Source organism: Accipiter gentilis, chromosome 18 (genome assembly GCF_929443795.1).
Source record: "Accipiter gentilis chromosome 18, bAccGen1.1, whole genome shotgun sequence".
In the NCBI taxonomy this organism is placed as follows: Eukaryota; Metazoa; Chordata; class Aves; order Accipitriformes; family Accipitridae; genus Astur; species Astur gentilis.
The window spans coordinates 23,950,888-23,973,271 of record NC_064897.1 but is presented as its reverse complement, the minus strand read 5'-3'; the positions used below and the strand labels follow the sequence as shown (position 1 = coordinate 23,973,271).

Genomic DNA, 22,384 nt, shown 5'->3' with positions numbered 1-22,384 from the left:
CAAAGAAGAAATTACCAATGAGATGTCAGGGGAATATAAAGCAAAGCATCTTTCTTTTGTAAAAGAAGAGAGTTGGGACAATAACTCTGCCCTTGCACATCACTAGGCTGTCTTCTGGCACACTCAAGCCAGGGCCAGCCATTCTGGCCGGCTGGACCACCATGACAGCCCCCTCCCACAGACAAGCTCCATGGGCAAGTAGGAGGGGGCAGCTGAGAGCACAGACTGGTGCCCACTGGGACCCTGGATGCACAAAGTATGGCCAGCACTCTTAGAATGCCATCATAGCAATGCCTACAGCTCTCAGGCAAAATTAGGAGAGTCTGAGTGGATCCTAAGGAAAAATAAAGGTCAGGAGAAAGAGGCTGCCGCCCTCATGACAATTCATACTCTCCACAACCTGTTGCTCCACTGGCCCCAAGTAAAAGAGTGTCTGTGAGCAGACCAGAGGCTACTTAGCTTGGAACAGTGAGCTCTGTGCATCCAAGCAGCCTTGTCGTAAGCATTTCTCTTGTGCCTGGTGTCTCACCCTCTTCCCAGCTCCACAGCGGAGCCTCACTGCAAATTTTTGATAGAGGCCGGGAATCAATGCTTGCTCCTTAAATGATCTTCCTTGGCCGAAGAACTCCATTTCGCAGCTCTCCTTCCTTACCTTGCCCCCAGACAACTGCCTTTTTGGTCCACATTTGAAAATTTCTCAAGGACCCTGCAGTGGTCCCACCTTACCAGAAGAGACTGTGAAGAAGATGAGTGTGCACTTCATCCACCCATCTCCATGGTAATGCAAGCTGTACTTAATCTCAGTCTATCCCGCCGTTTGCCTCCCACATAAAAGAAGCTTTTTGCCTGAACGCTTGTTCAAGGCAAGTCTTTTGGTTCAGAGTGTTGGGTCACTAAGTGAAACGTCATAGCCTACACTATGCAAGAGATGAGACTAATGGATCCAGTTGTCCCTTTTCACCTTAAATTTGCTGGATCCTGCACCTCTGGTTACATCTATACGGGTCAAAGGAAAGAGATTTCAGGTAGCTCAGCTACCCAAATCCTCATTAACATTTCTCCTGATAAAAACACCATAGCATCATATGTGCATGACACAGAAGGTAATCTACTTTCTGTAAATGACAGTTGGTGTAGGACAACATATTCCCCTTTTGTCTGGTCCCCCAAGCTTTCTCTCCGAGAGATTCCTATCTGAGAGCTAATGCCACGGTTGCACTCTTCAGTGATGAAGAGTTACACAAAAGGGATTTCAAATACCATAAACCATAAACCACCTCCTTGGAACCAATTCCTAGGAGCAGAAGGCTTACACTGCTTGCCAAAACTTTTGTCCAGCACGGAGAGCGTTCAGCAGGCGCTAAAACTTACTGGTTGATTTTTTTTCAAGCAGTTTGCTATGAAGTTCTACACTGAACAGCTTCCCTCTCTGTTGTACGACCGATGAGGTCACCAGAATTACAGTAAATACCGAGCCCAGAAAAACTGCATTTCATAGTCCATTGTGCTTTTTACTTGTTAATTCTGCTCATGTACGTGACAGTGACTACTGAATAATTTCAAGACTCTGCAGACACAGACTAATCGAAAGCTTGTAGAAATCTGTCAGAAGCATCCTACTGATGCCTTGGGCCCCTATCATACCCTGTGTCATTACACACTGTTTGGAACACTCAAAGCCAGCTAGTAAGGAGAAAGTAAGAATGCACCTGAATAAAAAACCCACACAATCTGTTTATTTTCTTCCTTCTGTCCTTGTATCATATTCATTTGTTAATGGGTAAAATATTTTTGCAGTCCCTTAAATTCCACATTCTGTGTTTCTTAAATTTTTTAGCTATATGGTGCAGCCAGGTGGTGAACCAATAACATTTTTCACCTCAGTTGACACAATTAAACACTATGATTTTCAACCACCGAGAAAAGTTGGCTGGTTGAGTAAGGGCAGTTTGACAACTGAGATATTTATGTACAGCCAAAATGAGATAGTGCCCTATATTTTAAACAGTTCAAGTCAGAGGAGAAAAATGTAAAATTGGTTCCTAGATAATAATGCCTAATCTTTGTTTTTATGGCACATTGCTGTGCAATTAAGGTTGGCTCGTGAAAGCTGTGCGTGAGCACACTTAAATTGCTGAATAGCTTCATAGATGGCAGGAAGGAAAATAAATATTCTACTGTTTATACTTTCTGAAGTAAAATCTTTGAGATAAACAGTGTGTCAAGCTGACAGGTGTGACTTCTTTAGCTTTCGCCTGATGAATTTTTCATTCACAGCTGAGGCTGATAGCCTGAAACTGTTGATGGAAAAACCCCACTGTTCAGATTTTGATAGGAATACGAATGTCTGGGTCTTAGAAGGGTCTGACTTCTGTGCAAAGAATTACAGACACTCTGTTGTGCAGGCATGGAGGAAGGACTGGGCTGCAGCCACGCTGCATCGGACTGGTGTTTCATTCAAGGTATGGCAATAGAAGGGTATGGCATTTTCTAGGAAAATGGTCAGATACGTCTCCCCTATGGTACTTGGAAAGCAGAAAGGTTTTTCAAAGGCTTCTCCTTGGTACTTAATTCTACATAAAAACCCCAAACCCATACACTGCCACACCATTCTTGATTTTGGCAAGTTCTTCACTTGCCAAAGCGTCCAGTTCTTTGTGGAACTGCTGCTTGCAAGCAAACAGCAGGAGCGTTAATAGAATCTTCTCCTGGCTGGTTTTGCTTCGTTTGTCCAGGGTTTCTGCTTAGGTCAGTCCGGGTCCAAGGAGGATTGAAATACGGATGGAGAGAAATGGATTTGTATTGAATACAACGAGGAGAAAATGATGAGCAGGGATCACCAGAGCAAGCAATTTCACATTGTAGAAGAAAGGCTGCAATCTCCAGGCTAACCAAATGTGAAAAAAGGCTTGCTGAGCCTCTGCCAGTACATGGAAATTCCAAGAACAACAAGTTAATCCAATAAGATCCAATAAGACACTGAGATTGAGAAGTAGAGAGACAAATTGTGTTCATACTCCATGAAAATACAGAGCAATTGTAAGTCCTATAAACTCCCCAAGATTATTTTTCCTGTCCAAGAAAATCACTTCTGTCTCATATGGCTTGAATTTAAACCAACTAGTTTAAATCCTCGCCCTTAACTCAATCACTGAGAAAATAAAGAGAAAGTAGGATCGAAGTTCAAAGCAAAGCGGTGGGGCAGCGCACGGAGTTGGGCACCGGGATGGCCGTGCCGGGCAGACACAGACCCCTGCCCCACCGCTCTCACCTGGGGCTTGGTCCAGATGGGGGTTGGTTACCTTAAAAAGCTGTAACAGCAGGAACCAAAGGGGAACCCCGGGGTTTCTGAAGGGCTGTCATACTCCAGAGGGCTTGTCAGTGGTTAGTGGCCACACACAGATGCATGACAACTCCAAGATGTCATTTTTGTATTGACAAGAATCTGCGAGCATTTGAGAAGAGGAGGAAGGATATATCTAACCCTTCACTGCTTCTCTACATAAAGCTTTCTACTACATATTAGCAGTCTTCCCAGCTGTTTCAGGCATAGATCATTTCAAGTTTTTCAGAGTAATTATCTGCACAGTCCCTTTTCCCCTCTGGAACAGGTGATTTATAAGGTGATGGCAAGACTGTACTCCATCAGGTCACCTAGCAATAGGGGAGAGCTGAAAACTGACTCTAAAATCTTTATCATTTTTAGGTGGTAAGTTATAAACATTGCTGAGGAATGGCAAGACGACTGAAAAGCTCTGAGCATGACTTAAATGTAAAACAATGGGAAAATCAGGGCTAGGCTATGACTAAATTTCATGGGAGTCTAGACCACACACACACACAAAAATACATAAACCAGTTCAGAGCTGAAGACCAAGTATGGGTTTTTTCATCCCCACAGATGATAACTGAGAGCATCAATTCCCCCCTTGGAAGTTCATTTCTACTTAGAAGAGCAACTTTGTAAAAAAATCTTCTTCCTGTGAGTATTCAGTACGTACCATGCTTACTCCAGCAACCATATGTGCATTAATTTTTGCTGCTGATAGCACTGAAGAGCCAATGGAGTCATGAGCGTCAATTCCAAAACACAAAGAAAAGGGGATCGCAACCAAGGACAGACTGCGACCGGCAGACTCCTTACTGCCGGTGGCAATGCTCTGCCAGCACAACTGGCAGCGCCAGCAGTAAGCATAGGGAACGAAACAGAAATCCTCTAGCCTTCTCCTTTTACCACATTTAATCTGGGCTTGGCAAAGCCCAGTCAGCACAGAACTCCACATTGCTATTTTGTTTTCCAAAAGACCTGCTGTTCTGTCCACAGCACAACACAGCAGACATATATAGCACTTCTAGAAGGGCGTACATTTTATCGTTTCTTTTTTTAAGACTAAGCTCCGTTTTCTTCTTCCTACCTGAATTTTTCCTAAAGATGAATCTGCATAATATCTCCTTTGATTTGCTTGCTCATTTCCTTAAAAACATTAATTAAAATAAATAACCAGGAGGAAAGAGATGGTGTGTCCCTATAAGGTTATTTGCATAAGATATACTATGCTATAAATCTACATGCATGGAACAGTCAAAAAGGCTAAAGTTCAATTTCAAGGCCCGTGCCACAAGGAAATGAAATCCCAGTGTTAGTTACATTTCCCTAAATGAGAAAATGTTAGGTACAAAGAGATGCAGAGAGAGGGGGAGAATTAAAGACAGTGTTTTGCTTTTCGGAGCCAGGGAGCACCCAGCTGAGCGGGATGGGGGGAGAAGAGCTCGCAGCCGGGCACCAGGCACGGCACGGCTGGCAGCCCTGCAGTTTTCCCTGCAGTTTTCCTGCTGCCGTGAAGGCGTTCCCAGAACGTCTGAAAAGCAAAACTTGGCGAGCAGTATGGGAGCTGGATGGAAAGGGAGAAAGACTGGGATTAAAAATGATCACTCTCCAGAAATAAAAACAAAAACCAGTCACTCTCCAGAAATAAAAACAAAAACCAGCCACCAATTTCTCCCTTGCACAGCAGAAGACACGAGGATACCAGTATATATCAACAGTGTGCTACTCCCACTCACTCCCCCATTCATGTTAGCTTGCACTCCTTTCTTCACTATTTATCAGAAGGAAAAGGCAGCAGTTTTATTTACAGAGAGATATAAATAACAAAGCCTGAAACGAGGAGCACGATGCCCCAGCTCTGCAGTAATGACAAAAGCAGCGTGGCCGGCTGTCAGGCACGCTCCCCTATCCGCTGGCGGCACAGCGATCCGACGTTGCGCCACCCAAGGCTGCAGCCACCCACCGCTGATGCAGGCACACCACACGACCTTTTCCTCCATAAATAACAGGACTCCATCCAAGTGTCATTATTAAATTCTTTCATGTGTGATGCAAGCCGTCCCCGGGAATAAATAGTCTGGTACATGATTATGCAGGATGGTTTTAGAGAGAGACAGTTTAAAGAAAACACTGCCCACACCAGATTAGACTTGGGCAATTCAGAGAAAACTATGAAATAGCATGCACATTTTTTCAAAGTGTCGCATTAAACATACTTCAAAATCCCAACAGCTGACCATTTGTATTCTTTTATCTGATGCTACATAATCCCCAGCCTTAGGTTCCAGCAACTGAAAGCGCTTGACCCTCAGACAAAATGGTGTCAGCCTCACCAAAATCCCACCAAGTGCCCAGTCGGAGCTGACTGGGAAAGCGTGTCCAGTCAATGCTAACTCTAATCCCACTAGGTCCAGCCAAGGACTACTCTCCCATAATACACAAAAGCACAAGTTTGCCAAAGTGCCAAAGTTTGCCAAGTTTGCAGTCCAAACCAATACTCAGACAAAAACAATCTCAAAATAGAACCAATGTCCTAATATATCTCCCTGGAATATTAATAGAATATTACAGTCATTAAAAATAGACCTTGCAAAAAAACAAGGCCTTTCCAAGGTCTTCAGCCACCAGCATCTCTCTCCCACACATTCATAGTGTTCGTTGCCTTTACTCATCTGCTGTCATCCCCAGTCACGAGAGGTCACGCATTGACCCTCCCAGACCAGATGATGTCCAGGGAGGTGCCCACCCCCACACAGGAGGGATGTCAGATCAGATCTCTTATTTGGGGAGGAAGAGGAGGGAGTCTGAGCTTTCTGAGAAAGAGGCTCAAATCATATTGGCATTGCCCCTTACCTTCTTTTTTTTTTTTTTTCCAATTCCTATCCTGTAGGGAGGTTTAGGCAGCAGGGAGCAACTCTGCTGCTCACCATGTTAACACATCGTTCACACATCACTCTCTCTCTTTTGTCCCAGCTGGCTTTAGCTGGCTGGGCAGGGAGGGGAATTCTTTGTTTAAATAAAAACTTTTACAATCTTCAGGGACGCCTTCATGTTATTCAAATAACAAAAACAATTTAAAAGTCCATTTCTGGTTTACCCTTGCATAATGACACTAAGGTAAGTCACTTCTGCTTGCTGCTGCTCCCTTGCACTAGCACAAGAGGGAAAGAGGCCTCATAAGAATGAGCGTAGCCCCCATGAGAAGGGACAGTTTGCCTTTTACCTTGAGTCCTCTCACTTCCCATGACAGCTTCACTGCACCCACAAGTCTCTTAGCGAAGGAAAGAGAATGACACTAAGGAACAGATATTGCCATGGCAGCGCATTACTGGAGGGTGTTCAGGTACTGTCACCTGTAGAGCCTGTATAAGAGAGAACAGCAAGTGGGGGAATCCTCTCCTCACATTCCTCTTTCCATAGGGATAGGTGGCAGAGGAATTATCCTAATGGTATTTGAAGTAGTGTCAGTATTTTTCCTGAGGAAGCCTGATCAAAGAAAAGGTAGGGTTATAGCTAGAGGCACGATGGGGGTAAGAGCATATGCAATTCAGAGGCTTCAGACAGGCATTCAAAATCTACTGCGTGGTCTCTCCAGCTCATTGGTTCATAAACTCTAATGGCCTAGGAAATATTTTACAGCAGTCCTGCGCCCTCCCTGATACAACTTGAAAGCAGTATAATATCTTGATCTCTAAGCTGTGCCGGCCCAAACATCTGCTGAAGAAAAATTAAGAAAAGACCAGCTGCGTAAAGGATAAACAACACAGACTTTATCATCTCTGTTTTTTCCTCTGCTAATATTCTGTTTATTCACAGAACTACTTTATTTTATTGGCAATTCTGGTGTTCAGCTGGTCTCAGTCTATACAAAGTCTCTTCTTCCAATGGCATGATGCTGATCTGTGCCAGCTGTGGATCAAGCCCTACATGTAGGAGACAGACTGTATTGCCTGTTTTCCAGCCCTTGATCCCCGGGTTATTACCCAGCAGAGGTTTCCCAGAGGTGGTCTTGCTTGCCGCATAACAGCTTCAAACTCAGGCTGGGCAACGGCTTGCTGAAGGATGCTTAATATGAATGTTCCTGGTCCTTGTCTTCTCCTTCACGTGCATCTTTCACCCTCTCAGCCGATCAACGCCGTGCCCATAAATCTTCCCTGGGACATGCTGCGAGAGTCTATGGAGGCATCTGAGCTCATTCGTGCAGCAGCGCTGTGCTGGGAAGGCAAAGGCCGTGGCTGGCAAACGAGAAACGCTTCTCCTCAGGTGGCCTGATCTTCCTTGTCAGCCGCGCACTGCGGAGAAAAGTAGCTGAAAACCAGCTGTCCTGCCAAAAAGGACAGAAGAGTTTCTTGCGGGCAGCGCGACTGTTTTATTTATTTATTTTACTTATTTACCACACTCTAGTCACTAGCTTGATTTTCCTTAATCTTACAAATCGCCTGCCAAGGACATAGAGCATCTGGCTTTCTTCAGCAAATAAACTGTTTGCCATGTGTCTGCTGTCCAAAAAGACATGCTGCCCCCAAGTTACAATCCTGAAAAGGACTCTGTCAACATGTTTTATCAACTAATAATAATAATAAAAAAAACCTCCTGTGTTTTTCTTGCAGCTATTTATAAAATGTCTCCAGAAGCCAGACAGTGAATCAGCCTCCTTATCCAACTTTTGTTTCTACCAATGCAAATGCTCTCGGGTTTGTTATTGGAGGGTTGTTCAAAAACAGCTGGGCTGCTGGCATTCAAGCTATTCCTTTATTTAAGGGGTTTTGTTCTGAGTACAAAGATGCAGATTCAGAGATCATTCATGGACTTAAAGTCAAGCATATACTTAATTACTTCACTGCGCTGGGGCCTAAAGCATTTGCACTGAAGCAAAACTATACACAAGCAGCCTTTCCAAACAAGCGCACACAAGCGTCCACAACAGGCTAAATACTTGCAGAGCTGGTGCTGTGGTAGCAGAAAAGGGAGTTGTAAATTCCCCCCACTCCGGTAAGCTGGAATGAGTCAAAGCAGTTAAATAAGTTGGGGCAAAGACTGCGTACGCGTAGCTTTCGCTTGGAAGATGGCTGGGGCAGAACGTGGAGGGGATCGCATCCTCAGAGATTTCCACACCTTTTTTTTTCTTCCTGAGCTGGCCACACAGCTCCCGCTCAGGCAGAGAGCACACGTAAGGAATTTTAGCCTAGTGTGTCACACACGCTTGCTGCTCCTGGTGCTAAAAAACCAGTAGCAAACCAGCATGGTTACCTCCATCCTTCCATCCTCTGTTCTCCCACCCACCAGGGCCGCGTGTGCCCGGGTTAGTGAGGGCTCACTCGCCCAAGGAGCGAACGTCCCCACTGCATTTTAGAGGGACTGTTGCAGGGAAATGCTCAGCCATGAATTTGCCGTGAGCTAGAAGGGTGTACGAGAGTGTAACAAGAACTGTTGCTAAGTCTCATGAAACGCTGTATGAGGATCTGATCCAAACCACACTGAAGTCAAGGCAAAGACTCCCACAGATTTAAATAGGTATTAGATCAAGACCTCAGACTTGTAAAATCTTCAGGGCAGGGGCCATGGCTTTGTTACAATGCACAGTGTGCACTTAACGTGCTCTCTAAGTAATAATAAATAAGAATTTGGAGGTAATTTGATGGGGGGGTTGGGAAGAAGTTTCCGAAGGTTTCCAGAGAGCTTTGTTATCCCGGCATACTAATGTATTCTACCAAAGCTATGTTAATCTTTTTAAATATCTTTGTACAAAGACTGTAAAATCCTAGTTGGTTACGTGGGTTGCAATCGTTCTGCAGCAGCTATTCATTTCACATCAATAGCTCAACTTGCAAAAAAATAAAAAAAAGAAAAAGCCTATCTATCTGTTATTATTCCTTTGCAAATAATTAATGGCTTGCTGCCATCCTCTGCTGCACAGAATCTTTGAAATCTTTTCTGCTCCCCTTCACGTGTTTTTCCTCCAACATGAGACACAACTCAGAAAGTTATCTTCAGGTTCAGAAGTCAACAAACTATCCATCACTTTCAGGGCTCTGTGGAGGAAGACAAATAAACGCAGGAATGAAGGGACAATGGAATCTCTAAAATGCACCCCGTTTCCTTTGACTAACCAACTGATAGACACGAACCGGCTCTTGTGGTTCACACTCAAGGATGACTGTAAAAGCTTTTGACAGCTAAATGAGGTGGGGTGGTTTTTTTACACACAGATCCTCGATTTAGTACCGTTTCTTCCCTGTGAGTAAGACGAGTTAGCTCTGCCAGCTTTGAACGAGCCATAGACTGGCCCCTTCAGTCTTACCTAGGAAATGCACGGGGCCACTCTGCTTTGTGTTAGTGGCAGACTTTTCCTTTCCGCCTCTGCAAGACCCTCGAATTACAACTTACTGGCTGGAGCACCACGAGAACAAAATGAATTCAATATTCAATGGAATTCATAGAATTCAACCTGAAATCTTGCATGGCATTTAAGGAAGCTAATGGGCAAAACCCAGGCCTGCCATATAACCGTTGCTTGATGTCAAGGAGGGAATATATTTGTTTTACTGGAACTGTTTATCCCAGGACCTCTACTGGGATACCAACATTTTGCAAATACTTCCTCTGAGATACACTATCAGTTTGCAAAACAGGCTCTTTTAGCGGTCTCGTCGGTTGTGCACAGGGATAACTTAAGATGACAAATAAGGCAAAGCACAACAGATTATCAGTCGAGAGGGAGATGCTGATCTCAGTGACAGTCTCGAGAAGTCTGCAGTAATTCAGCTGGGCTCTGTCAAATTAGTTGCCCTACAGAAATGTCACTGAGTTCAGGCACTGTCCCAGGAGGGGGGAGGACACTTGTTTTTGCAGCTTTGTAAGCCCGACTGTGCACTGGCAGGTGTGAGCACAAGTAGTCACGATTCCTCTTCTCTCTCAGTGGGCCTCTGAGAACCTCGCAGAATTAGAGGTCAGGCTGCTGTGTGTAAGCTGTTCTGCTGGAGAAGGCATACAGCAATGCCCAGATGGATGAGAGCAGTGCAAGTCTGCCTAAGGCATCAAAAATTGAGAAGGCAGAATTATCTCTGCTGAGTTCTCATAAGCCAGGGAAAATTTTGCTCTGCTGCCTAATTGTTTTTCACCTGAGCAGTTGTAGTCATAACCTCATTTGAAGCTGAAACAAGGCAGGCAGTCCCTCCAAAAGCCCTCATTAATGCTCTTCACATGTCAGTCACTTCACCAGAGGCAACCAAAACTTACTGTTCTCACTCCCTATTTCTCCATTTAGCTGTTCTGACAACAAAGACCTTTCAGTCAAATGGAAGGTTTAAACAATGTACCAAAAACCTGTCATCTGATCTCCACTGTAGAACTTATGAAACCCCACAGGCTACTTCTCCAGCTTGCCCACCTCTAGATTAGCCCCTTGGCCAGCCGAGCTGCAGCAGCTGAGGACGAGGCAGTGTCTGAGAGAGTGTTAGAATTGTTCAACACTCCCATTGCAAGGCTCACTTCCATTGCCATAAATTGCATAAATTGAGAGTTAAAGATGTCTTGAGAAACACCAGAGAGTGGATCACAATTGGACCCTTCAGTCATGAAAGATCGACCTGAATCTCCCATAAGGATGAAGCATACTGTTAACCTCTGGGTACATATGAGATGTTCTGCTGGAATTAGTTTCAAATACTTCCTGCCTCCTTTCTTCTTTGTGGACACGGTTCTTGACCCCATATAAATCTCCCTTGATCCATTAGTGTTTTTCAACCCTTTCACCAAGTTTTCACTAGTGAGCCAATGGCTTTGTCCAGCAAAGTTTCTTAGACTCAAAAGGGACTTTTTGCATGAGAAGAGATCTCTTCACACAAATGATTTCTTCTATCTCCATTCTTGCTCAAAACATCACATTACATCCTCACTCTTACAGCAGAGTTCCATACTCTGAACCATGACAGATCTTCTGATAGACCTGTCCTCATTACTGTACCAGGACTAGTTTCACCTGCCAGCTGCGTCACTACACTGTTCCTCATTTTTAATTGTAACATCTTCCTAACCTTAATGTGAATTCTCCTAAATCTCTGCTCCATTGACTAACCTTTTGTCTCCCTGTCACCCCTTCAGAAGTGTTGTCTGCTTGTATCAGTGTCTCACAGCTATCCTCTCATGTTTCAATCACTGCAACATCCCTATTAAGGTTATCCCTGAGGAGAAGACTGTAGCAAGGACAGCAGAGCTTTTCACCCTCCCCTCCAGGGAGCCCCACTGGCTGCATAATTGTCCTCAGTGCAACAGAAAAACTGCTCTCTGCAAGGAAGTCCATGATTAGAGGTTAGTGTGAAGGAAGCCTGTGTGAAGTGACCTGCAAATATCCTCCTTGTGTGCCCTCAGGTAGGTAGGAAGCATAATTTCATCTCCGTAAAATGAAGGACCTACAAAAGAAAAATAGAATGTGTTCCTTCCTCTACCGTACTGAGACAACTCCTAGAGTGGCTGCAGTAGTCAAACAGGGAGCTAGAAGGAGGTTGCGACATCAGCACCTCCCTCTGCCTCCAGCCGCATCCTCGTTATCTACAAACTCATCGTCTGTTATCAGAAGGATGAAGGGTGGCAGCTTTAGTCACTCAAGAGGTACAGGGGCCACTTGTACTAAGCAGGAGATGGAGCTCAGGAAAGCTCAAGCAAGAGGGAGGTGGATGGAAAAGGGTTGTGCTGAGGTGAAGTGACTTGCTTATTGTCCCATAAGAAGTTTGTGCCAGGACGCAGAATGGGGTGTCCTCAGTTGAACCCCAACCCTCACCTTTAGCACATGCAGATCTTTCAGTTTTCCAGCTACTGCTGCTCACTCTGATGTCTGGACTGTTTTAACCATATGTATAGTTAGACTGAACTGTCTGCCTGGAGTGAAGCTGCACTAGCAGGTCTGAGCTTGGGTTATATGCACATGTAGAGAAGGTGTTTTGCTGTTCATCCATCATTCAGCTGACTGTAAGTGTGTTTCCTTAAAGAAAACAAATAAATACAAACATTAGCTTTAAGACGGAGAAAGATTTGCCCTGTTTTGTGAGTTATAAATAACCCTTCCCAAAATGGAAAAGCGCCATGAGGCTGAAGCGTTTGGACACGCTGAACAAAAGGTTAAGTACATGATTTTGGAAGGAAGAACCTGTCTTTCCGAAAGCATAATGATGACCCTGGGGGGAGCGTGGTAAGAGATGAATCAGGGCAAACACAATACAGCACTCACTGATTTATGAGCTTCTCGAAAGAGTTCAAATATCCAGCACTTGTCGTGAAGCCCAGTCAGACACAGAAATCACTTAATGGGCTATAATGAACATATATTCACCAAAGCAAGTATTGTAGTTACCATCTGCATTTCTTAATGGCACGTTAATGAATGGGATGTCTCCTGGTGACTAGAGCTGGCTGCCTCTATCTTTGGTCCATTTAATATTCATGTTTAAGATGATGAACTAAAAAGATAATTTGCAACCAGTCTTCTGCAGCAAGGAGACACAGTTATTACATCTTGAAATACCTTGCAGTTTCAATGAAAGGTTTCATCATATCTCTATCTTTACCAGCATGCTTATCTTATTAAACACTCTTGATTTGGTTGGGTTTTTTAAGGCCTGACATTTCACATGTCCCAGATATTTGACACTTAGGGACAGATTTGCTCATAAGTCAGCCTTTACTTTTGAGTGGATTATCACTGGCTAAAGCTCACCTCTCCTGGGGTGATGGGCCCTAAAATTGCACTTTAGCCCACGGCAGGCCATTTCAAGATCTCAGAAGGGCAACAGCACTTCCCTCCCTGCTGTCTCCACAGTTCGGCAATCCGGAGTTACCCTTTCAGAGAGGCAGGAAAGAGGGGATACTGCAAAGCTGCTGCGGGCTTGTAAGAAGTTCAATCTCGCTGCTGCAATAATGATTACCCAGCAAGTTTGGAAGGCAAAGGCTGTTATTATATCTGACAGAGCCACACAGTTTTTATTCGGACCAGTCACATAGAACAGATCAAGATGGGACATGGCGTGGGAATATAATCTGGTTCTTAGTTTGTTGCTGTAGTCTATAGTGTGTGCACAAGTTTGACAGATAATTGCAACTTTTTTTTTCCACACAGTGCTCTAACGTTTTTCTTTTTAAGCAGAGTCATAAATATCTGCCCTTGACAAAACTGTCCAAGCTTGCTAGCAACTGTTCTTGCCAGTCCTTGTCCAGAAAGAGCATTATGAGGACACACATTCTTGCGGAGCTCTGGTGGGAAATCCCCTATTGAAAAAGGAGCCCATGTGTGCACACAGGACTGTTTATGTACCAATGTGAGAGACATGATACACATGGTCAGCCTGGCAGATAGAAGCGCACTTATTTATTCTGTTGATTAATACTGTTTGTGTGCCCTTCTGCACCATGTAAATGGAACTAGCATTAAAGCGTTTGTATTTTGGGACACGGCTTGTGTTTCTGGCAATCAAGAATTTTTTAACAATACAAAAAAAACCCTCAACACCTCTGTGATCTTATAGGTGCAGACTGGCATCAGAATGCATCCCCAAGATCTGCACTCAGGCTACAGATTGGTAATATTGGTATTTCCTAATTTGCAAGAGCACAGCTTGGCAAACACAGCAATTTTTCTAATGCATTTTTGGTGTGCATTTGACAGAGCTTTTAAAACTGCTATCTGAAAAAGCAGGCATACCAATGAATTCCAGCCAGAGCAAGAGAAGGATGGTCCAGATAACCTCTCAGCCCTATTACATTTTGAGGTGGAATCACTCTGACCTTTAAGTGAGTCATCAACAGAGGAGCAGTCAGACTCATTACCCTGCCCTTCGCCACCAAGCAAGCAGGGAGCTGCAGAGGCTCTTCTCCTCTGGTGGACAAGCTTACAGTAGAGAACAAGGCCCACAAATGCTGATTTTTCTCCTTCTGGTCCACCTAAGCCTGGTTTCTTCTTTACTCTGCTCCTTCTCCATCTTGCCTCCCATCTCCATCTCACCTCCACCCTCGTCCTCCCCATATCCCAGAGCACATCCCAGTCCCCAACACCAGTCACACCCTCCCTTCTCCCCCCTCGCTTCTATAGCAACTGATTTGCCCTTACCTTCCCTTCCTGCTCCACAGGTGAGTCCTTTATCCTGTCTCTAATTGTGTGAATTACTTTCCTCCTTCATTTATACTCCATGGGGCTTTGAGAGGGGGGAGCCATTTCTGTTGCATCACACCTGTGTAGCCAGCAGCAGCTGGGAAGGAGGGCCACTGACCCCAAATTATGTACTTCTTACCAGCGCCTGAAACCACAGGACAGACATTTGCGTATTTGTCCCTGTCCCATGCCTCTCACCTTCCCTCTTCAAGCATAAAAATAAAACTCTATATCCAGCTGACAGTAGCTACTGCAGGGGAAGGGCTCCTTGGCCTCTTCTATCAGAAAATTCATCTAAGTATAATCCTGTCAAACTTTTAGTGGTTTTCAGACACTTCCTCACACAGGCACAACAGCGTAGGCTGGCTGCTAGTGTTGTTAAGCACTCTCCTTTCTCTGTCCCAGGGAACAGAGGTTACAGACTGGGTCAAACACTGGTGGAGATGCAAAGGTAGGGACCTGCAAGCTCTTGCCTTCATTTTTTTAAGTCCAGTGTAAACAGCCCATGGCACCTGGAGGCTGGTAGGGTGACCCAGGAGTCAAGAGGAGGAATTTAGGTCAGTTTACAGCTCTTATTTTCTATTTGTTTTCAAGCCACTTCTTTCAACTTAAATGACCACTGTTTTGCGTCAAACAATCACATGTAAAAGATACAGCAAACCCAACCTTTGATTATGTCTGAAGAGCTGAATGTAAGCAAGTTGTTAAGCCTCTCCCCTCCGAGCATCACTTCTGTCAGGCTGAGGGATCCCAGACTTGACAATTCAGATAATTAGAAGTGGCGAGGGGAGAGGAGCAAAAGAAAACACCACAGTTTATTGCAATCCCTCAACTGTCAATCTTCCTTACATTTCACAAAGAGACAGCACAAGAGTGCAAACCCAACTTTAAAAAAATTCTCTGCAGATCCCGTTACCTTTTTTTGCATGCGTGCGGAACACACTCCACGCTAGGCCATTTCTGTTGTTGCAAGCTAAACAAAATTGTGGAGGAGATGGCAAAGGAAATGCTGCAAGCCAGAGGAAATGACAGCATGCCTTTTGCAGACAGAACTCTTGCCTCCCTATCATCAATTTAACATCCTGGTAGAAGCTGCCTGGACTATGTGTAAATGAGGTCTGTCCCTGTCAGATGACATGGAAAAACCACTATGGTCCAACCCCTGGAGGTCACCAATAACCCTGCAGTTCTTCTCAAAACAATACAATGTTAAGCCCCGTGTCACGAGCAAATTGGCTTTATCTATCCAAAATTTAAAAAATCAAACAGCAGCCATCATTTTAACAAGTTTGCCCCTCCCAGACCTTGACGGTCAGGGCCACTGTTAACAAGTGATCAATTAGCCTGCTTAAAAGCACTGATAACAACATTTTTGTGTCAGAGTGAAGGCAGGGCTGCCAGGACCTAATCTCCCCCTTCCTCACCGCAATCATTGCTGAAAACTAAACAGCTCACAGGCTGGATGACAACAGCATTAAAACCTCTTGCTGGGTTTCTTTTCAAGATGCCCTCAGAGAAATTAAGTGGAATTTTAAGACACGTAAGGCCTTGGTGCTGCCAGCCTTGTGCAGGCACCGAGCCCCTCCAGCTCCGCTGCCCACAGCTTGGGCCCCCTCAGGACTCTGCTGCTGACCAGCCCCAGTGGGATTTGGGTTCAGAAAACAGAGATGCAAATTATCCTTTTCTGCACAAGATTGACTAAACTGCTGAGATTGCTTTGACAGACGGGTGTGGTTTGCAGACCCCAGCCTTTGTGTGATAAGAACTATTTATTCTTCCCATCTCTGATCTTCCCACTCCCATCAGATGCTTCCTATGCTATCAGTCCCAGGGCTTCAGTCAACACAGCTTGTGGGTTCACCTTCATTTACATCAGCTTCAGCTTGGCACTCCTGTCAGTCGTCTTAGGGCAGAGAAATGAAGCCAAATTTTGCCCTGGTACGAGAAATGCAGCTGCTGTGCCTGCAGTTTGACTGCAGCCAGATGAAGCGGGTCAAAACTCAGATCTGTATGCTCAGGGATGATCCCAAGCCAGGCAGAGGCCACGCTTAGGGCTGGGTGTATTTGACCCCTGGTCGTGGAGTGCCCAAGGGGCAGGCAGAGCCCAGGCTGGAGCCAGCGGACCTCTTCATGAGCCCACAGGGTCACAAGGGTATTGTAACCCCAGCTACAAGGCTGGGACCTTGGGTTTGCCTTGTACCGTAAAATGCTGCATGCTATTCGTGTCCTTACAATACAGCACAAAGTTTCTTAATCACTCATAAACTTCTGGGACCTATTATTTGAGCTTTTGTAAAAGAAAACTGCCTGTTTTCTTTAAGACTTTTTGTTCAAACATGCAGGTTACGGTGCATAAACGCAAAGCACCAGCAGATCCGTAGAGGACATCATCTGATGTGATTCTTAACCCATTTGAAGAGCTCAGGAGAACATAGAGCAACCAAGCTGGCACGGCTTTGCCCGAAGCGCTCAGCACTGCAATGTCCGAGGAGAGACCAAGCGGCGAGCAGTGGCTTGGAGCCAGAGCAGCTTGCCACCTGCTTTTGCTCTTCGCTCGGAGAGGAAGAATCATGGTACCAAACTTACGCCTGGCAGTGCAAATGCCACTTCTCCCGGTGTGCTCCAACTCTCTTACAGAGTGCCACGGGGACAGAAAACAGGTACATCTCCTCTCCTCCCCAGCCCTTTTCTGCCTCCAGATATCGGAAAGCCTGTGGATGCTTCTGCCTCTTTTCTGGGCATCCCCACACTGGGAGCAGCTGATGCAGGCAGCAATGGTACTTCATGGATATGCTCCCTGCCTGCTGGCTCGTGTACCCCACTGCCTGTCCCTGAACTACCATTATACCTAAAAACAAACAAGGCCCTAGAAATTTTTTACAGACCCCATTTTTAAAAGAAATTCTTCACTGGAGTCAACAAAACAGAATCCTAAGTCTTAATTTTACTTTCCAATTTAAGCCTCCCTCATGCCCCTGGAGAAGGGCTGTGTGAAGCTCGGTATATAAAGTCTCACCCTCAGGATGTCAGCCTTAGAAACATAGTATTTTCTCATAAAATACAGCTAACTAGGCCAGTTCAGGCAGAGACCTACCTGGGGGAGAGGCCTGAATCCATGATGTCCTTGCCAGCTAGAGTACTGAATGGTGCCTTAACGCACCAAGAAGTCATTTTTATGAGAGTTACTTTGCAGTACAGCTGCATCTGGTCTCCACATTTCCACTAATTCCTGCCATTTCTGAGTAATTTAAAATAACTCCTGTTACCTCACTTTCTCCCCTCCTGCCCATTACATTTTTTTAATCACTGATGTCACCTCAGTTCTTTTCTTCAGTCACAGCAGAACCAGTTTCTCACTCCCACTTTGGCTTCTCAGTTTCCAGTCTTGTCACCTCATTCTTTCTCTGTTCCTGAAAACTTATACTAGCTTGTGCTAAGCAAGTTTCTTTTGCTGTCACTTCTTGCCACCTTTGTTTTTTAAAAATGGACTCTACACTGTGCACCTCTCCTTGTCGTTCTTGGTGTGCCTTTGAGGAGTTGCTCTTTTCTTTCTCAAGGCATGTTCATTTAGTCTTTGCTTTTTATACGAGAGCTAATTACGATTCATTCTACACAAGCTACTTATTTTAGACTTCAAGAATGTCATCGTGCTATTGAATGTAAAATCAGCTCCTGAAGTGTTGGCAAGATTAATTAGGTAAGGTTTAGAAGCAGAGCTAACAGCCACTCTCTACCTGATGCAAATGCTGCTGTTGCCCTTACCTGGAAAGAAAATAGGTGTAAAGTTACAGATGTGTTAGAGATGTGCCCACTCAGGCCCAGTTTGTCGTACAGCTCCAACCTCTGTTCTTTGTCAACTAAAGCCATTCAGTGTGTGGTCACGGTCCCACCGCATTTGAGAGCACCACCGTCTAACCACCAGGCAGAGCTGGCACTGGAGACCACTTTCTTTCCAGAGAGATAAGGCTAAGGTGGGATATCACACCAGCCAGTGATAACTAAGGTGGGATTCACAGAAGCCAGCTTCTCACCTGCCCATGCCCAGCGAGGAGAAGTCAGAGCCTCTTCTTCCATACGAAGGTCCGCAGTCCAGCTCCAGACTGGAGGCCACACTTTGCCATAGAGCTAATAGTAAGACCTTTACTCCTTTGAGGTCTCAGCGAGACAGCTTGAAAGTGGACGTTAAGAGCCATCAGGCTGGAATTAGGCCATTGTGCAAGCAGGACTTTCCCAGGGACAGCACATATAATTGCCAAGCACAACAGGAGTTCTGCCTTGATGATCTCATTGCTGAATAATTCAGTGATTCCTTTCAGTTAACATCAAAAGGGATGAGCAATCTTCAAGGAGGGCACTGCCTTGCCACAACCTTATAATAGAGTTATCACAGGTGTGAGGGCTACGGGAGCATGTGGAGGACTAAGCTGACAATACCCTTTTATGTGGGAACATTAGAAATGAATCTGCAGGTCCAAGGTCACCTAGCAAGCTCTTTGGAGACCTTCCTCAGAATTGCTCTCCACGAGGCGTCAGAAAGCGCTACAGACGGTAAAGCTGGCATGTGCAGTCGCTCCGAGAAATCACACAAGAAGTTAGAAAACAAATGCTGGCTTCTTTCTAAATTATTTTTCTCCATTTTGTTTAAATCGTACAAGTTATTTGATTGTTTCTCTTAGTTTCTTTTTTTGGCAGCCCTGGACAGTCACACAAACAGCTGCAGAGAAATTGCAAAATAAACCCTCCCCCTTCTCTTTTATTTTCTGGTAAGTTATGTTGGGAAAATAAATATGAATGGCACAGATGTTCCATTTTTCTCTCTGCATAAAACAGTTTATGACATCTTGCAAATGCTGGAAAAATATTTCTTTTAAGAAGAGATTTCTCTTTCTCAAGCACACTACATTTCAGAGATGTTTTAAGGATAGTTGTAGAGCAAAGCCTGGTTTTTTGATGCCTTTTTCTCATTTACTAATAAAATCAGAGAAATAAACTGAATGTTTTTAAATTAATTTTGCTGGTTATTATTTGGATTTGTAAAGCTGTTAAAGTTTTCAGAGTTGCTGATCAGCTGCTACAAATTTATACATCTCTGTAGGCTCCCAACTAACAGACTCAAGGAACAGAGTTTCAAGATAATACATTAGCTATAGCAGAAAATGTTTAGCATAGAAAGTGAAACATTACCAAAAAAATACAACAAAAACAAAAAAAAGAAGGTAACTTTTTCTCTTTACTTATATAAAACAAAGAGAAATAGAGTGGCTGAATAAAGCACTACAATCAGATGTATCATCACACCATACCGAAAAGTCTGCAGGCAGAGAAAACAGTAAGGGAACTAGATAAGGTGCCATTCATCATGCATTTCCTCTGCTGTCAACTCGCTCGTCTCTCCCGTCATAAGTAATTGGACCTTTCCCTCAGTCACAGCCACGTGGGCTGGAAAGGACCTTGAGAGGTCAGCTAGTCCATCCCTCGGCCCCAGGGCAGAATCTGCTACGCTTACTGTCACTCCTGACTGACGCTTGTCTAACAGCTCAAAAATCCTCCAGACACTATTCCACAACACCCCCGGGCGACATATTCCCCTGTCGTGGTCTCCTGGCCTTTGGAGAGTTTTGTCCGGTGTCTAATCTGAGTCACGCCTGTCGCAATTAAAACACTCAGCTGCAAGGGCACGGAGGTGAGATGATTCCGCTCCCCTTCCATCGCCCGCTGGACACGTGCACAGACGTGCTCCTCCGCACAAACTGTGCCCCCAGCTCGCAAGACTCCTTGCAAAAAATCTTTTTCCGCAGAGTATTTCCCGTCTTCTGCATTCAGAAGCAGAGTTTTGGCACAGTAAGGGTAAATGTCCCCTCTGCTCTTCATAAGGTTATAAATTCAACAACGAAAATGCGAAAGTAAATGGATGGTCACTTTTTTTCAGGGCATTCCCTGCTTAGCAGTAATTTCAGAGTGGCCTCTCCCCTTTTCCACACTCCTTTGCCCCACAGCTCTGGTTCAGCCACTCAGTCTGCTCATTTTGCTTTTCAGACACCCAGCAAATGAGAGTTTTTCCTTATCAAGTCCCCAAAAGACCTGTAAGGACAAAATAACACCTTGTTTGAATGGTGCTGGTAATTATCGTTCCTAAAGACTCGCTCCGCACTGTGGTTGTGTTGCAATCGGGCTTACAGGTTTCCATGAGAAAAACATTTCTTGGAGGAAAAATTCTCTTCAGCTAAGTTATTAAGAAATGTTCTACACTTTTTGTCCATTTGTTTTCTCTTTGCAACAAGTTCGCAGGTTTTATAAGGTACACAGACAGCACCCTTTTCTATCAAAGAAAACCACAGGATTTTCACAGTGGGAAGATGAGGTAGCCTGCAGTGTTCGCAGTGCATAGAAAGCATCCACAGTGTGAGTTCGTGCCCATGCACTTCCAACTTGGCAGTGAGCGTTGCTTCGTATTTTAGATCCAACTTGAATCAACTCTGATACTATCGTGGTTCTCACAGGTTATAAGAAATCTATTGAGGAAAATTCTTTTCTCACCTAGTAATGATAAATCCGAGGAATTGTCATCAGTACAATAGTGCTGAATCCACAACACTGGAAGTTAAAATAGAGTTCATCTCACTGTTACCACAGTAGGAGCTGAGAAAAAAAAAAGACAAATACTTAAAGGCGATCGTTAACTGAATAATAACGATTTTGAGAGGAATTGGGCAATTCACTGTTAAAACATTACCTGGACAGAGCACAACATAACCATAATTCTGGTTTCCTTATGAAAGGTGGAAAAAGAAAGCAAAGGCAGGAAGAAGAATCATGGCCAAAAAAAAAAAAAAAAAGTGAAAAAACTTCTAAAACCAGCTTATTCTTTTAGTCAAGCTCAGAATGTAAAACTAGTAGATCAGATTCCCGATACTCTATACAGAGGTTCCTTTTTCAGTTAAATCTCTGGAAGAAGATATTATAAGATTGGAAAAAAAAAAGGTTCACTAGATGAAGACTTTCATGAGATTTAAATGTTACCATCTGCAGTATAAATTGGGGTCACCCACTATCATGATTCACCAACAAGCAAGGGAAGAAGAAAAGGAAAATGTAATCAAGCGACCATAGCACAGACCATGAATCAGGACTCTTGTTATTTGGCTCTGCCAAAGGCTTCCTGTGGGAGCACTTCACTTCTCTACCCCCAGCTTCTTCCATCTGCAAAATAGGGGCAATACCTCATGCTGTGAGACTTACTTCAGACACTTACGAAGCAGTAAGACTCCTTAGTGCAGCAGTGCAAATGGCCGTTTTCTAATTATCAGTCCTATTATAAAATAGAAGTAACTCAACTATTGCTAACATTTGTTCCACCTCCAAAGAGATCTCACTCAGTCATGAGCTATAGGTCCAGAATAATTCTTGCCATTTGAAAAATAAACTCCTTTTTGACCCTTGGTATGTTGTACTGCAATTCATAAGGAACCAAAGGCCTTTGATGGAGCCCTATAAATGAACACAACAGGAGCAACTGATTGATTTGCACCCGACTTCTGAGTTATCCACAAGATGTTTCTGTTTCTAAGCCAGACAGTACTACAACTTACAATCTCACTTATGACTTTTGCAGAACCACTGCTGTTCAAAATATTTGTATCAGAAGACAAGACTGGATGATACTAAACAAGTGAGTTTTGTTTTGTTCAAGCTCAGTGCTCAAACTGAAACCTAGATTGAAACAGATTCAAACAAAAGATAAGGTTTTCATCAACCCTGAGAAAAGAAACCACCAAAGCCATCAGAGCATGAAATAATTAGAAATCCGTGTGAAAAAAAACTTCTGGATACACTGAGGACAATTTTTAATCCACTTATTTACTTTGGCATCAAAATTCTATTACAACTCAATTGGGATTTAGACCTAGCAACGAAGG

General features: G+C 44.2%; 1 long non-coding RNA gene across 1 annotated transcript in view; it reads right to left on the bottom strand.

Annotated features, from left to right (window-relative positions):
* Positions 1-15,547, bottom strand: part of LOC126047662 (uncharacterized) — a 56,281-nt gene extending 40,734 nt beyond the window's left edge. The window contains exon 1 of the long non-coding RNA XR_007508664.1: positions 14,427-15,547. This is a non-coding gene — a long non-coding RNA (uncharacterized LOC126047662). The remainder of the gene's footprint in view (positions 1-14,426) is intronic.
* Positions 15,548-22,384: the final 6,837 nt, after the last annotated feature.